General features: G+C 31.8%; 1 pseudogene; it reads left to right on the forward strand.

Annotated features, from left to right (window-relative positions):
* Positions 1-4,950: 4,950 nt before the first annotated feature.
* Positions 4,951-14,987, forward strand: LOC149555847 (AUGMIN subunit 1 pseudogene; annotated as a pseudogene).
* The last annotated feature ends 233 nt before the right edge of the window (positions 14,988-15,220 follow it).

The raw sequence follows: 15,220 nt of genomic DNA on the forward strand, positions 1-15,220 counted from the left end.
TTTTAACAATTTCTCTTGCATGCTATGAATAATGTGCCTAATAAAATTATATCGTACTAGTACTGCTTGAAAATGAATATTGTAAATCATTTCTAGAATGTTGACACCCACTTCCTCATTACTTTCCAACCCCAAACAAAATGATAGCAAGGATATAGTATCCTAAGCCCATTGCAAAAAAATATCAAATTTATACTTAGATTCATGATCACTTTGAACATTGGATGGGGATAACATTAGTCCTTTAGGAATCTTTTTAATTTGTTGGTAATCTCTCATATGACTTTTCCAGGTTTTCCAAGTCAATGTGCACATTTTAGTTTTGTGTTACCCATGTTACTCCCAATAGATTATAAAATTCAATCTTTGTTATGGAAAAAATTACCTCTTGAATATTTTTATTAACAATTGCCTTTCTATTTTCATCATAGTTTTTTGCACAGAGCATGACAAGTTCTAGATAAAGGAATACTGGAGGAAACACCAAATGGGCTATTCTAGTAGGCCACATTCCCAATTTATATGTTATAGTCCCTACACTAGTGTTATACTTAAAATACTTTTCATCCTTTTTTAGATTTGTCCACTTATTTTCAAGTGAAAACCTAATTTCCATGATATTTTCCCCATATATAGTTTAGGATCATAAATATTAAAAAATTCATCAGTGAAACCTTGCGTTTTAGGCAGTTAAAGAAGTCTGTCAAATATTTTTGTTTCCCCTATTTCTAAGTTGCACTCTTCACATTTCTTTTCATCATTGTGAATTAGTTGCAAAATTTGAATAACTATTCATAGTAGCAAAATATAATTTATAAGGGTAATTAAAATTTAAACCCTAACTCTTTTTGGCATTTACAAATTTAAAGTAAATTAAATAATTCTTTAATTTACTTTTCAAATTAGCTAGAATTCTATAATTTAAATAGTAACTACTCACTACTAATGATTTAGGCTTACAAAGTTACTTGCATAATTCACAATTAAACCTTAAATTCTATAATCTACAGTTACAACACAATGATTTGTAAACCATTTAGTCCTTAGGATCTTACCCAAAAATTGAATTTGAGAAGACACTAAAAGACTAAAAGTGGTGAAAAAGTTGACAGACTGTGTTGCATTCCTCAACCAAGAAGTCGTTCTATGATTTGGATTATGAATTACTATTGCTACAAGTTTAGAACGATAAAACTATTATCAATCAATGAAAACACAAGTGGAAAAAACTTTACACAAAGTGATTATTTCTAGTATGTGACACATATCAGGTATTTATTTATATTAGTACATACATTCTTGATCATGCATACTATAGATAAGAGCTAAAGCTCATACTCCTACTCATTGATTGAAATACAACATGTAGTGATATGATAGAGTGGACACGTGTTTTCATTACAAGGACATTATTGTAAAATATGGTGTTCATTTCCCTTTTAGCCCAAAATACACCTCATGTTATTGATCTTCTATGATCTAATAGTCAATTTAAGGCCACAATGATGTTAATCAGTATTGTCTTGCGGCGACATGTATAATAGTTTGTGTCATCATTGCGGGAGCCTTTGGTAAAGTTTTGGCCCCGTTTCCCTTTCCTTCCCATAAGACACCTCATATCCTTAATCTTTTGTGGTCTAATGGTCGATGTAAGGCTGCAATGATGTTAATACCTATTTCCTTGTGTTCAAATGTCTAATAGTCCATGTGTCATCATTGCAAGAGCCTTTGGTAAAGTTTTGGCCCTGTTTCCCCTTCATGCCTGAAATACACATCACATCATTGATCTTTTGTGATCTAACAATCAATATAAGACCATGATGATGTTAATCGCTATTTCCTTGTAGTGACATGTCTAATAGTCCACCTGTCATCATTTTGGGAGCCTTTGATAAAGTTTTGGCCCTATTTCTACTTGATACAAAAGTGGGTCACTATAAAAATGAAGTTATATTGTTGTTTTAGTGGTAATAGTTTGATATTTGTTTTGTAGATCTTGATAGTTTGGCCTTTACAAATTTAATGTAAATTAAATAATTCTATAACTTAATTTTCAAATTAGCTAGAATTCTAGGATTACTACTAATGATTTAGGCTTACAGAGTTACATGTATGATTCAAAATTAAACCCTAAGTTCTACAATCTACAGTTACAATACAATGATTTTTAAACCAATTAGTCCTTAGGATCTTACCCAAAAATGCCCATTTTATTTATATTAAAATATTTCTATACAACCCTGTTCAAAGTGCACACACTGGAAAAAAAGAATAGGGTAAAGAAAACCCTCAGTATAGTCCAAGACTGAAGTCATATATACATACAATTTCCCTAAATAAGACTTGAAGAGGGCATCCCCTCTTTTACAAGAAATATTAAGGGGCATACCCCTATTACAATAAGAATGGTTCGTTAGAGGTTATTTACAAATGATATTTAGTTTTAAAAGAGACCCAATGCAATGTTGGAGTGATACCATGATGGTAACACTCTATCTGCCTTCAATCCACTTGCCACAACAAAGAGCAACTACTATGCCAAAATAAATTCGAATAGAATTGGAGTATAATAAACCTAAACACTAGCTATAATTTTGACATGATTAAATAACATTAAGGGATTTCACCTAAATTTGACTAATATAAAATGTAATGCTCACCCATAGTTTGTTTTTCCATTATATTTACCAAACTCTTTATGCCTAATTCATGGATGTGTTAGTTTCAAGGATATTATTTCATAACTTGGACTATCAACGATGATTACTTAGTTGACTATATTTCATGCGTTGCTTAATAATTATGGTTACCAGTGCATTAATGATGCTTTAATGATGATTACTTTATATTCATAATGATGCATTATTTTATCTAAGCATTTGATGTTTGAGTTATAATTATTATGGTACTTACCCCATACTTGCATGTGCATGGCGCATGTGTCTATTTTATCTTTTTTTTTTTGTCGTGTTTGATGTGGTTAAGGGAGGGAGTCATAGTCACCTGTTAGTCAAGATCTACATGATGTACCACTCCCTACCATTGCATGTTTATTTAGATATATTTATATACATGTACATGCTCGTCTTTTATGCAAAATATAGGTACTGGGCATCGACTTTCCTAAATTGCCAGGATGAGCGTACCCTATCACAATAACTCAATGGTAAGAGTGGGGAGATAATGTTCAGGTCCAATCCCAAACATAGCCTAATTACTTGTCCTGAGAAGGAGGACATGTATTTGATTTTCCACCTTTTATAAACCCATGAGTTTATCTGTTTGTTTTGTTTGATTTTGAGCTTTGGTATGTTTTGGTAATTTTTCTTTTATGTGGATTTCACTATGTGATTTATTTGGTAAATGATTTAATTATAATATTTGGGTTAATCATATAATTAAATATTATTTGATTAAAAAGAAAATATTAAAGCATGAGAATATTTAATTAATTAAAAAACTAGTTAAATATGTGCTTTAGTTTAAAAGCCTTAATTTAGAAGTCTAAATTTAGAAAATTGGTTAAAGAGAAATTAGAATATGATGATATTTAACTAATTATAAATTAATTAAATATGTACTTCAATTTAAAAGATTTACTTTAAAAGTCTAATTTAAGAAGTTGGATGAAAAAAGAATTAAAATATGAAAGATTTAATACTACTTTACTATAATTATTTATTTAATAATAATTAAATTAGAGTTGCATTTAAACAATGATCTTTGATTATTATTATTAATTTAAATAATAAACTATGATTTAATTAGTGCTTGCACTAATTAATAAACTGGAGGAAAATAAAATATAAAATAATATTTTAATTTAAAAAGTTCTTCAACTGTGCATGAAAGGATTAAATAGTAAAAGTTTATTTTAAGGAGAGGCCTTTGCATGTTCAAAAATAGGAAACCCTAGGTAGAGTTAAATGATTTTTTAGGAGATTCAAGCTTATTTCTACATAGATAGGTTTTGGGGAGCATAATTTAGAATTGGATCAAAAGAATTGTTGAAAGTTTCAGGGGGTGAAGATTTGTAAGCATTCACAGATTATCTTAGATTTTAGTTGTTGTTTTGAGGTAGGGTTTGAAAACCCATTGCAGAATTTTATTGAAAGATCTGTCTACTTTGTGTCTTCTTATGTGCTTGCATAATACTTATTAATTTATTATATTGATTTTTGGATAAGAATTGTGTAGTAGATTTTTCAAAAAATAAAACTTATTAATCAAGAAAACTTGACTGTGGAAAAACTATAAAAAAATTATTATGATTGTACTCTTTTAAACTCCTTTTTAATATAGGGGAAATTCGATCATAGAAAACTGGAAGAAAATAAAAAATTGAACAGATAGGGTTTCAACTTTAAATTTGTCATTAGAACTATGTGATTATCATGAATTTTCTAAATACAGATGAATATTTTTCTTACATCTAAAATAACTTAATTGCAATATTTATTTGGAAAGCAAAAGATTAATTGAGAGGAAAGCACATTATAACTAAACGTATACATACATGTGAAAATGAATATGCTAAAATAGAAAGCTAAGTATAGTATGATTACATGCATGTGAAAATAAATATGCTGAAAATAGAAAACTAGTATAGTATGCTTGCATTATTTGAGAGATCAAAGACATGCGGAAATACTAATTGTGTGTTTATTTTTATTTTATAAAAATTTAATTTAATTTTCAAATTTAATAATAATAAATTTTTTCTTATAATTAATTATTAATTTTAAAAATTTAAAAAAACATCTTAATTTTTTTTTGACTAATAATAATAATTTATTGATTTTTAAAATTAAATAAATATTATCCGTTTAGTTATAAAGTGAATGTTAGTATTAGTGATTATTTAAGTCTAATCAAACTCTTAGTTGCATATAAATGATTTTATATTTATTAATGCAAGAGGTAGGTTAATTAATGCCGATAGGATCTAGGATGGCACCTCCAAGAACAGCTACAATAGGACACGATTCGAAGGTTGAGATTTCAAGGGATTTTATAGGTGCACAGACTGGTAATGTTAGCAATGGTTACAATACAAGTTATGGTTTTTAAGATCCACTCTGTATATTTTCTTCTACACCTGTTGTTCAACCAGTTAGGGTGCAATGCTTGATCCCCAATTTCACACTTGCAAATTTTTGGAAAAAAATTCAGTTCAGTGTTTTAAGTCTATTTTTCGTGGCAAGGTATTGGTTCAACTTGCTAAGCCTTTCTTTGTCAATCCATGATTTCTTGACTGCCATAGAAAATCCCCTGTTGTAAACCCCAGAAATGAAGCCCTAGATCCACCATTGAAGATTCCCCCTGTTGTTGATGGTCAAAAGAATTAGATTTGGCAAGGTGTTTCCTCATATGAATTTGGTGAGACATCTAAATGGGCCATGCAACGATCTTCGAAAAAGAGGGATTTAAAAAATTTTACGCAGGATATCATAAATTCAAGAAGAAAGTTTCTAGGGCATCACTTGTAGGGTTGTAACGGTTGAAATAGGAACCACTTTACATCAGGCCCCAGACATTTCAAGAAAAAACCTGTCTTCGACATTTGTTATGGAGCTCCGCCAAGGTCCCCTACTCATATACTAACTACCAAGCCCCCGTCTGAAGTGCTCCTTCCTAATGAAGAGCATGGTAAAGTGCCTATTAAGCTAGTTGTTGTCAATGCTAAAACTATGCCTTCAAATTCATTGCCTAATTTAAATAGAGTTCCCTTCAATCCAAAGAAGTAGAAGTTAGTTTGGAGAAAGAAATCTTGCCCAGGTAATACAAAAAATGTTTTTCAACAGCATAAAATAGATCAGCTATCCATTACATTTCCAAGTCATATGTTGCAAGAATTAGTTGGTACTCTTCGACAATATGCCCTTATTAGTAAGTTCAACTTGGATTCCATTGACATTTTTGATATTAAATAGTGGGCTTTTAAGAATTGGATAGGAGTTAAAGAGTTGTTTTACATAGATCAACAATCTCATTTTTTTGTTGCAATTTTCCAATCTAAAGAATTTAGAGACTTTGTGCATAGATTTAAAGGCTAGTTCTATAGTGGTTTTGGTTTGTTTACTATGAACTAGATTCCAAATTTTAACCCAAAATCATCAGAGATTCATTTTTTTCCATTCTGGATTTCCTTTCCTCGATTGCCTTTAAAATACAAAGATTTGAACATTATTGAAGTCCTTGCAAACAAAGTTGGCATCTTCTTAAAACGTGATCTCACCCCATATGATCGACCACATCCATGTGTCAGAGTTTGTTTGCTTCTAGATATGTGAAAAAACATCCCATCTAATATTTAGATTAATTCTCAGTGGGAGTTATGGAATCAACCTATTCTGGTTCAGGATGCAATCACAATTCATAGATTCCAATCTATTCTTGGTCATTTTAACACCTAGTGTCTAAATGGTGATCAAGATTCAATAACAATGTGTTCTAATCATAATTTAGATCCAAATCTTTGTAGATTTCAGCCTTCAATAGAAGTTCCCCAATTTATAGTTGGAAAAATTCCTTCAGTAGTAGTTTCTTGAATTCCAATTAAAGAATCCCACCATGATATTACACCAGACACATTCACATCTTTTGTTGTCTATAAATTTTCAGATGTAATGTTCTCTTATCTATTAAAAATACTTATGCCATCCATTCATTCTCTGATGGATCATTCTGATAGGACAACTATTGTTTCTCTCAAGAGAGCTTCCCTGATTACATATCATTTGAATATCCCAAACACAATTTCTCAATTGGCCATTGTACCATCAGATTCTGACATTTACAAAGGATTGGCTAATTGGAAGACCTGTCAAATTGAAGATCAGATTGTCTCAAAAATTGCTTCCAAAATAATATTTGGTATTCCAGAAGAGGAAGGCTTTCCAGGAGTTATCCATAAGAAGAGAAATTTGGATGATCTTTTTCAACAATATCATTTCTAGTTCTATAAGTCTTCTCATTGCTTGTAGGATACTAATAAAATACCTGTACTTGGGAACAAGTCAAATGCTATTGTTTCTCAGCCTAAGGAAGATATTCTACTTGCTATGGATCCATTGGGAATTGAAGAGTGCATATATAAAGACATCCAAGACTGTGCCATCAATCAGTCTTCACTACAAGAGGATGTCAATTTGGGATAGTTTGAGAATAAAAAGGATCATTTTCTAGAAGACCAGTCAAAAGAAACTCCTTTAAGGTTTTTTTGTTATAATTAGCAAACTATTAAAACTCCAAAATCAAGATGATGACCTAAAGGATCCAAGACCAAAATTAAAATTGAATTTGGTATTCGAACTACTCTAGATGATAAATTTATGGTTACTAAGAGAGTGACAAGGAGAAAAAAAGGTTCTCCTTGTCCAAAATGAGGATAAATTCTTAGAATGTCAGAGATATTAATGCCTCTGCCAAAAGGAAAAGGATCAAACGATTAATAGATGGTATGAATTCAGATATTGTGTTGCTTCAAGAGACAAAACTTTCGCAAGAGTCATATGAAAAGACATTATTCAAATGGTCAAATTGGTCCTCTTTTCATTCACTCAATAGTGGAGCTTCAGGAGGCCTTACAATTTTGTGGAACCATTTGTCAATTCAAGGCCAGCCCATTCAACAAAAATCAAATTGGAAAATGGTGCAAATTTCAAATTTTCATATCTCTTTTGTCCTTATTAATGCTTATGGGCCAAATACTTCACACAATAAGTTAAAACTTTGGGATAGTTTGACTCAGTCAATACAATCACAACAATCTCAGGTAGTCATGCTTGGGGGAGATTTTAATGCAGTGTTGAGTCAAGAAGAAAATATAGGTGGCATCTCTCCTCCTCTCAGAAAAATTCAAGATTTTTTCAATTTTGTGGATACTAATGGGCTTATGGATATTCCTCCAACTCAAGGAAATTGTACTTGGACAAATAGGAGAGATGATTTTGCACAAATTGTTGTTCAGCTTGATAGATTTTTGCTATCTCAAGAATGGAAATTACAACAATTTTAGATAAGTTCAAAAATTCTATCTTATCCAAAATCAGATCATTATCCAATCACTTTATCTATTTTTTGATCTGCTGAAATCAAGCATAATCAGGGTAAATCTTTGGTCAAATTTGAACAAATGTGGCTTCGTCATCCTCATTTTCTCCAGTACCTAAAGTAGTGGTGGGTTAGTGCGCCTTTTGTCCCAGGTTCCAAGATGCATTAGTTTGCAATGAAGATGAAACGTCTTAAAAAACACATTAAAATATTGAATCATAATATCTTCAAAAATGTCTTCAAACAAAAAGAGATTGTCAAGGTACAATTAGAGTATATTCACACTCATATCATTTAGAATGGGATGTCTAATGATACTTATATTAATCAAAAAAACCTTCTAAAAGAGTGGGAAGAATTGTGTGGGAGAGGAGGAATATTGGCATCAAAAATCAAGAGAGTTATGGCTTCAGCAAGGGGATAAGAATACCAAATATTTTCATGCTTCAGCACAACAAAAAAGAGCTGCTAAAACAATCTTCCATATGAAGCATTCAGAATTGGGTAATGTCTTAGCAAATTCTTAGCATATTAGAGAGGAAGGTGTTAGATTTTTTAAAAAATTTCTTACTCTAGCTGAATATCCAGCACCTTCCCCTTCACAAGTGGCAGATCTTCTTGAGGCCATTCCCACATTGGTATCTTTTGAAGATAACAATATTCTTATGGTTTTGATTTCTTATCAAGAACTTTCAAAGTTTTTCTTCTCATTCCCTATAGACAAATCACCGGGTCCTGATGGTTTCACAACACTATTTTTTCAAAGCAGCTGGGATTTTATTGGTTATGATCTTTTGGTAGTAGTGGAAGAGTCTAGAAAGTGTAAATCAATGCTCAAGTATTTCAATACCACCAACATGACAATTATCCCTAAGTTGAAAGAGCACAAAACTTTTGTTGATTTCAAGCCTATCTCATTATGTAATCTTACATACAAGATTATAACTAAGGTAAGATATTCTCATCTTTAGCATCTTCTTCCAAAACTAATTTTATCAGAACAGGGGGGTTTTGTTTTGGGTAGGGAAACTATGGAGGGAGCAATGGTTGCTCATGAAGTTCTTCATTCTATAAGCATTAATCAGTCATCTTCTTTCGTAATCAAGCTAGATATGATGAAAGCTTATGAAATTGTTTCTTGGTCATTCCTTCTTCAAGTGCTTCAGCATATGGGTTTTTCACATCAATGGTGCAAATGGATTAGAGCATGTATCTTCGAGGCTTGGTTTCTAGTCATTATTAATGGGACAACTTCTAGTTTCTTCTCTTCTACCTAAGGAATTAGGCAAGGAGATCCCCTTTCTCTAGCTCTATTTATTATCATGGCTGAAGCCTTTGTAGGACCATAAGGCACTATCATCTCTTAGGTAAATGGAAGGGCACAAACATTAGTGGTACATCTATTTCCATTACACATTCTTTATTTGCAAATGGTACACTCATTTTTGGTATATCACAAGTGTTAGAATCTAGAAAGATCAAGAAGATTTTGTAGTTATATTCAGGTGTCTCGGGGCAGAAAATCAATTCAAATAAGTCAAAAATATTTATTTTCTACATAAACAAAGTGATATCAGACATAATTGTTAAAATTTTGGGATTTTCAGAGGACTTTCTTCCATCAACATATCTTGGAATTCCATTTTTCATGGGATCAAATAAGACAAGCTACTGGAACTCGGTTGATCAAAGAATTAAGTCTAGAGTGGTAGCTTGGAAAGCCAGATGGCTTTCTTTAGCAGGAAGAATTCTACTTATAAAATTGGTACTTTCAACAATCCCAAATTACTATATTACAGTCCTTAAAGTGCCGATATCAATCTTAACACAAATCCAAAGCTTGATTTGAGGTTTCCTTTGGGTAGGAAACATGAATGGGGATAAAAAGATTCAGCTTGTATCACTTCATGACATGGCCCATATTCTAGCCATTGGTGGAGTATGTATTCATGATTTGACTAAGAGAAATGTAGCTTTTGGTGGGAAACTCGTTTGGTAGATGTATACTAAACCTCAATCAACATGGTGTCAAATAATGCAACAAAAGTATTTAGATAATAATGAACCCACACAATTTTTTTCAATTCTTAATCCCCCTAAAGATTTTGTGATTTGGGATTTTATGATCTCTTCCAGAGATATTGTTCTTAAATATATTTCTTGGGAGTTGAATAAGGGAGATAGAGTCAAATTTTGGAGGGACTCATGGAATGGATTTCCACCTCTTCATACTTCACAGTTTTCTTAGAACATTATGAACATTTCAGAATCAATTTGGGGTAACAAAGTCATAGATTTTATAGATAAAATCTGTCCCTATTCTAGGAAAGTCACTTGGAAAGATCCGGATCCCTTGCCTTTGTCTTTTCAAGAGAAACAAATGTTTAGGGACTATTTAGACAAGAGACTTGTTTACATTTTAGATGGGGAAGATAGATTTTTTTGGGCTCCAGCTAAAGATAGTTATTATTCAGTCAAAGAGGGGTATAAGCTGTTATAGAGAATGGTTGCACAAAAGAATCCATCTAGAGCTTATAAATTTTGTTGGAACCATGTTGTTCTTCCAAAAGTTGGATGTTTTGCGTGGCTTGCACTTAAACATAGAATTCTTACAAGTGACAGATTGACTAAGTTGAATATTGCTCCTCCTTTTAAATGTGTCTTGTGTAATGAAGAATATGAATCAGTGGATCACTTGTTTGTCACCTGCTCTTTCGCATATGATTGTTGGGTTTCTATTCTCAGAAAACTTCATTATTATGCTCCTCTTCAAAATAACCTTTGGGATATTTTTTAGTCTTGGCCACTTCTTTTTTCAAAAGCTTTATTTGTAGGTATTTGGATATGTACTCCAACTTTGGTTATTTGGGCTATTTGGTGGGAGAGAAACAAGAGGATATTCAAAAATGAGTTTGTAGAGATAGAAATAGTGCTACAATGCATTGAAAAGTCTATATTGGAAGTCACTAATGCAGGCCTTTTTAGATCCAAAATCAATCCTACAATCTCAATTTGGGACAGTTTCATCATTCGAGAGTGGAAATTTCTTCTTATTCCATGGGGGAGTGGAATTAGCAATAATCAACATTCCAAGATAGATAGAACAATTGTGCAATGGCTATCTCCTAAGTTGGGTGTAGTGAAACTTAATTTTGATGGCGTTTCAAGAGGAAATCCAGGTAAATCAGGTCTCAAGGCATGTGTCAGAGATAGCAAAGGTATAGTTCTGGAAATTACATGCTTCCCACTACCAAATGGGACTAATAATTCAGCAGAAACACAAGCTCTCTTGGTAGGCCTAGTACTAGTTAAAATAGGTAATTTTCATAGAGTCCATTATAATGTCCCGTTTTTGGGGCATCTTCAAATTTAACATTTTATTTGTATAATTTGATAGTATTTCCTATTTTTCTATCTGATATCCTTTTGATTGTGTGATATATATATATATATATATATATATATATATATATATATATATATATATATATATATATATATATATATATATATATATATATATCTATGTATGTATGTATGTATGTATGTATGTATTTTTAAAGGATCGCCTCTTTTCATAATAATAGTTATAGTATATTAATAATTATATTATATATTAATAAGGTTTATTATATTAATAACTATTTATTATATATATAGATTAATATTAATTATATATAAGATTATAATAATATATGAATCTTTTTAATTAAATATTATTTTAATATATAACAAGGATATAATGTCATATACTATTGTTATACAAATATATATGTATTAATTATTTATGACATATAAATATCTAATTATGAATAATATTCATATATATATAATTAATATTTATAATTATATAATATATAATGATTTATATTTGTAACTTAAAATAATTATAATTTATTCTATATAAATTATCAATTATTAATATTATACCCTTTATGTATAATTAATTTGTATGCTAAAATGGGGATATCACAGCCATCCCCTCTTGAATTTGCTTGTCCTCAAGCAAATCATTCATACAAAAGCTTTGACATAGACATAAAACATATTTGCATTAAAAAAGAAAGATTTATGAATGAAAACACAAAGCATAGACAATGTAGACAGATCATGAAAACACAAAGTAGACACGATGTAGACAGATGAAGACACGAAGCAAACATGATGCAAGCACATAAGATACACACTATGCATTTCCTTAATTGTGAACTTGCAACCAAAAAAAATCATTAGTACACATTATATAAAAATCAATCCCTTGATAGGGTATTTATAGTCTCAATCCATTTATTAACTCATCATTTTCTAAATATGGGAGGAGGAACCATAATAGGGTGCCCTGTTACCCAACTAGTGTGCCTCACCATTCTCCCTCATTATCGTTACCTTCCTCCGATCATCATTTCCAAGAAGGCACCTTTGTATGATGTACCCTAAGATGTCCCATCACCGAGGCCTTACTCGGTACCCATAGGCTTTATCTGGTACCTCGCGTGATGTCCCCCAGTCCATTCCACTGCAGGCCTTATCTCGACTTGGAGAATCATGATCCTAAGGTGATTCTATCAACTATTTTCCAATAAGAAGTATTTTAAAGCATAATCTTTGAAATATCAGATACATAATCTTATCACTCAATTATAGGAGGAGAAACCATAATGGGGTGCCCTATTACCCAATCAGTGGGCCTCACCGTTCTCCCTCATTATTGTCATCTCTCTCTGACCATCATCTCCAAGATAACGCCCTTGTATGATGTACCCTGAGATATCTCGTCACCAAGGCCTTACCCGGTACCCATAGGCTTTATTCGGTACCTCGAGTGATGTTACCTAACCCATTCCACCGCAGGCCTTACCTTATCTTGGAAGATGATGACCTTTTTAACAACATTCTTTGATTATTATCAACTTAAAAATCAATGTCATTTCCTTATTTGATTAGAATTATTGATAGTAAATATTTAAACTATTCAATATTCATCAAAATATCCAAATGTCTCAATAATAACAAGGATAGTAATAATTATTTCATCATATATGAAGAAAACATACAATTTACCTTGTTACCTTTATGGTTGAAGCGGCAATTTAAGAGCTTGAAGCAACCTTCATATCCATTTTCCATATGAAATATATGGAAAATATAAGAAGGTGACTCCAAAATGGTCATTAACAGTTGCATCAAACATCAATTCTATTCGTGGCATTTGTAATATATCTTCAAGCAAATTCGGCACCTGATTGATCAATTTTCAGAGGTCACCTTATCACATACCCTGTGAGAAGGAAATAAAGTGGCGGATTTCATATCTAACCACGGGTGTGATGGTGTAATTGTTAATACACATCAACCCAACTCATTTATTGAACAATTTGAATCATTACATCTATTGATTGCATCTGAAAGCTATTTATCATGCTCATAAAGTACATTTCATAAAGGTAGTTTATTCAGCAAAAACACAAGCTCTCTTGGTAGGCCTACTACTGGTTAAAATAGGAAATGTCTATTCATTTCTGATATGAGTCATCAAGCCTATAAAAAAAAAAATTATTGCTAGAAAGGTTGATAAGGTGGATCTGGACCTAAATACTTTATTGCTAGAAGCACCTATTACTTGGGAAGCACTTAGGTGCTATCCATACTTCTTTTCTTCAGAAGACAATGCATCATTACTGTGGGAATATGCTTTGGCTATAAAATAATTTTTTGACAGCTAAAACAAAAAATGTCATAGATCATCCAAGGAAAATGTGGGAGTATATTATAGGATCTACATTGATATTTCACTTGAAGTTACTAAGAGATAACACTTCCACTCTGTCAATGCATATGTGTGATTACATAAACTTTGCAAAACATTACAGGTTATCACCTCATGTTTTAAGTGCAGTAGCTGATTTCTTGAATGTTGTTCTTCGGTCAATAGAATTTATTAATAAAAAAGTTAAGGATTACCATTCAGAGCTTAGAATTGATAAAAGTCCAACAGCTTTAATTCTTTTCACTGACAACTTGGGAATGCCAAACAAGAATGTGAGGCTTTCAATTTTTAGTCTTTTAAGGCACTATGAACCATTTTCTGTCCCAAACCTTGAGATTGTAGAAAGACCAAAAAAGTGTAGGAAGATTGAAGGAGTTAAAACTGGTGATTAGGTTTCTGATATACGCCAAGCAACATGTAGGAATGACAAAAATGGAAATTTGTTATATTCTCCTACCACACATAATGTTAAAGAAGGTCTTCAGCATTTTCAGAAGTAATGGATTAGAGGTGAGCTTGTAATAGTTTAGAATATCATAGTCAAACTGCACGAGTGAGAGCAATCTTGGATAGTGTGGATTAGCATTTGAGGATCTCTTTTAGAATGCAATGGCTTCAACTAAAGTAATAGAAATGGTGGAAAATTCATTAAATCTATAGGATACTAAATTGAGTGGGAATGGGAGATCTTCTACTATGGAAGATTGATGCAGAAGAGAAGAGAGACAAAGCTGATAAGGAATTGAAAAAACTTTTGGGAAATAACCATAAGGCTATCAAACATGATTTTGAAGAGAACTGTGATTGAACTTTAAGAAGAAGCAAGTATTTGTGAGGACATAATTCAATAGAGACAACACAACTTGAAGATTATGGCTTTAAAAGAAAATCAATATGTGATGCAACTTGCAAATTTAAGACAACATTGAACAAAGTGGGGTATTTTCCTGAGTATCATGGTGCATTGATTCAAATGATTTATAAATAGAAAGAGGTGGAGAGTAAAACTAAACCTATATTAAATATTTTTCAGACTTATCAGCACCTACCACTTGATAAGTATCTTGCTAAATTGGCCATTGAGGAAAAGAGGTGCGAGTGTGAAGCTGCAGAGAGGTATCTTGAAGATGCAGTATAGAAACCATTGAACATCTTAAGTGACTGATGGGATACTTCATTTAGCCTTTACCATCCTGGGTCAAAAGGGCCTTCCCTTGGTACCTTGCCAAGCTGATTGTTGTATCAGCATAAGTTTTTTACATCTTATTTGAGCTGGGAGCCAATGGTATTGTGGCGAGCTGTGTAGGAAATCATTAATGGAAAATTCAATGATGAGACAAAGACAATAAAGGTTATTGATTACTTGGATTGGTGTGAGGTTGAGATTAGTATCCATCA

This window comes from Cupressus sempervirens, chromosome 5 (assembly GCF_028749045.1).
Source record: "Cupressus sempervirens isolate cs-2001-9-10 chromosome 5, ASM2874904v1, whole genome shotgun sequence".
Lineage (NCBI taxonomy): Eukaryota > Viridiplantae > Streptophyta > Pinopsida > Cupressales > Cupressaceae > Cupressus > Cupressus sempervirens.